A 3,438-nucleotide genomic window follows, 5' to 3' on the forward strand; every position below is an offset into this window, starting at 1 on the left:
CCCGCCTGGCGCCCCGATGGGTTTTTCCATGACTGCATCCGGCCGCCGCCGCCGCCTTTGTTCCCGCCGGCCGAGCCCGCCCGCCGCGCCCCTGCGCGCCAGGGTTTTTCCAAGGGCTCAGCCGGGGCTGCGGGCGCCGCGCCCCCGCCCCTGGGCGGCGCCCCCTCCTCCTCCTCCAGCTCGGCGCCCCGAGGCCCCCCGCAGACAGCCGGGGGGCGCGGTGGGGGGGGTGGGGACTCAAAACGCCCAAGCTTGGCCCTGCCCCCCCGACCGCACCCCGCGCCCGCGAAACCCACATGTGTGCCCCACTTGGCACCGGGAGCCGGCTGCTGGCGGGGCTCCGGCGCACGTGGGTGGGTGGCCCCGCGGGGGCGCCTTCCGCCTCAGCCCCGTCGAACGGCCTCCCGTGGACTCCCCCGAGGCCGCGGTGGGGGTGGGGAGCCCCCCACGGGGACAGCCCTGCGCCCCCCTACACACACACACACACGCGGGCACTCGTGGGCGCTCCGCACCAGATCTCAGGGGCCCCTCCCGGAAGGCAGGCAGGCGGGGCGGGACTGGGGAGGGCCTTCTCGGGTAGCCCCAGCAGGGGTCTTGGGGTTCTGGGGAGCCCCTGGGCAGGACCTGAGCTCATTGGCGGGAAAAGTGTGAGTTGAAGCAGGCTCAGCCTCCCGCTCCCCCTGGAACCACATTCTCGGGGTTCTGGGCGGGCGGGGCTGGGCGGGATGCCCAGCAGGTCAGGGGGGTGCTGGTGAGGGGGGTGCCTGGGGATTCCGTCCCGCCCAGGCCTGGGTCTAACCGCTGGCGGGCAGCAAGGGACACCCAGATCTGTCCCAGAGGAGGGATAGCCCCAGCCCGGCACCATCCCTTTGCCTTTGCTGGGATGGATGCGTGGAAGGGTGCTCCCCTCCCCGGCCTTGGCCTTTCCCCATCCCGCTGAGCCCCACAGGCCTCTCACTCAGAACCCCAAAAATACTGGGCTGAAGGTGGCTGTGAGCAGGGAACCCGCGGGCTCCGCCAAGGGTAGTTTCCTCCACACTGCGCGCACCGAGTGGGCACCGGGTGGGAGCCCGATTTAAGACCTAACTAAGGGATGGGGCTGAAGGGATAGTACAGTGGGTAGGGCGTTTGCCTTGCATGCAGCCGATCCGGGTTCGATCCCCGGTATCCCAGAGGATCCACCCAAGCACCACTCAGGAGTGATTCCTGAGTGCAGAGCCAGAGCATCGCTGGGTGTGACCCAAAAAGCAGAAATAAATAAATAAAAAGACCTAACTAAGGGGCCCAAGCGGTAGCACAGCAGGGAGGAGGACACGTGCCTGGCACGTGGCCCAACCGGGCAATCCCCAGCATCCCGTATCACACCAGGACTAATTCCTGAGCGCACAGGCGGGTGACCCAGAAAACAAACCAAAAAAGAGCTTGCCAGAATACACACAGCCTTTGCCGTGGACACAGCCAGCCCCGGTTCCATCCCTGGCATCCTATATGGTCGCCTGGGTCCTGCCAGAGTGACCCCTAAGCACAGTGCCAGGAGTAAGCCCTGAGCACCACCCAGTGTGGCCGACCCCTCCTGGTGGGCGATGGGAGAAAGCGTCTCTGAATTTCAGAGCTAGACAGAGCCCCTGGCGCGTGGCCGACTGGACACGCATCGTGTCTCGGGAAGGTCGGACGCTGTGCCACCAAGGTCATGGGAAGTAAGTGAGCTCCATGCTGACCCCCAGCACGCACTGTGTCTATACGGAGCTTGTCCTGCAGATTGGGGTGCAGTTTCCCCTCTGAACTCCGAAAGGACGGGAGACGAGACTTCCAGGACGGGGGCTCGGGAGATTCAGGGCACCCCTGCTGCTGCCTCCTCCCTTTCCTGGTGTTGTGGTTTTAAAATGGTTTTACTGGACCGGACCCATAGTACATAGTACATAGTACCCTTACACATGGCCGACCCAGGTTCGACCTCTGGCATCCCATCTGGTCCCCTGAGCACCGACTGCCAGGAGTGATTCCTGAGCACAGAGCAGGAATAACCAACCACTGAACATCGTTGGGTGTAGCCCCCAAATCAAAAACCATATAATAATAATGATGATAATAAAATAACCAAAAATGGTTTTACGGGCTTTTTATAATGATGTGTCCGCTCGAGAAATGTATAGCCGACAGGTGATTCTTTTTTTTTTTTTTTTTTTTTGCTTTTTGGGTCACACCTGGCGATGCACAAGGGTTACTTCTGGCTCTGCTCTCAGGAGTTACTCCTGGCGGTGCTCAGGGCAGGGGACCATATGGGATGCTGTGCTATCTCTCCAGCCCCCAGGTGATTCTTTTGATGAGGGAATTTTCTGGGCCCTTCCAGAAGCCCGCTCGGCTCCCTTTGCTTCTCTGCATGGCTGATCCACCCACCTGCTCATCTATGCCCGTCCTTGCCACTGAAGCTGCAGAGAAGGAAGGGCTGGAGCATCCTTAGCAGGAAGACTGTCCACCTCATTGTCCTCTTTGGGGGGACACTATGTCTGCAAAGTGGGGAGACCTTTACTGATTTGTTGCTGTTGCTGCAAAGACCTGGGTGACACACTTGTCCCTGGACTCGCACACTGGGGGGAGGTTTGGGCCACACGGCGGGGGGGGGGGGGGGGGGGGGGGGGGGGGGGAGGTGTGCACGGGCTTTCGAGGGCTCTGTGCTCGACAGCGACCCCTGGTGGTGCTCAGGGAACCATCCGGTGTGTGGGGAAGTCTAACTGAACCTGGCAAAACGCAGGACAAGCGCATGTACTCTCTCCGGCCGCTGCCTGCTCATCGGGTGGGTGCTCTCACCCCTGATCCCTCACTCCCCGAGGTCTGTGCTCCTTTAGGCGCGGTGCTTGAGTCCTGCCTCCCCCCCTGGTTATGGGGGTGGCACTGGTTGAGTCTCACCTGCTTCCCAGGGGTCACTTCTGCCCAGGATACCCACCCATCTTTTTAGTTGCAGTGCTCACCGGGGCTCCCAGCCTTTAAACCTTGGTGCTGCCGCAGCCCGGGTGGCACTGGGCATGACAGACAGCTGGGCGGGCCTGCCCTGCTCGTCTTGGCTAAGCGCATGTGGTGCTACCAGGGGTTGGAGCCAGGACTCTCCACTTGTAAGGCGCCACTGTGCAGCTCCTCTGGGCGCCCCCAAGAGTAGTTCACATAACTATGGGCTAACATCTGAGGAGGTTTCCAGGTCCACAGGCGAGCCGGGTATTGGCCCCAGGCCTTGGGGGAGCCCCCAGCCCCAAGTTGGGTGGTGCCTGTCCAAGCCACAGAGTAGGAGCAGGGTGGGGACAGAGGGACCTATGTGCCGTGGGGACCTGGTGGGAGATTCAGCAGCCCTTGGCCAGGCTGTCTCTGCCCAGGCTTCTCCGTGCTGGCAGCGAGGGTCAGCCCCAAGCAAGGAACAGAGGCCTCGGCTGGCACGGGCAGGCACTG

Source organism: Sorex fumeus, unplaced genomic scaffold (genome assembly GCF_029834395.1).
Source record: "Sorex fumeus unplaced genomic scaffold, SorFum_2.1 ptg000005l, whole genome shotgun sequence".
NCBI classification, from domain to species: Eukaryota; Metazoa; Chordata; class Mammalia; order Eulipotyphla; family Soricidae; genus Sorex; species Sorex fumeus.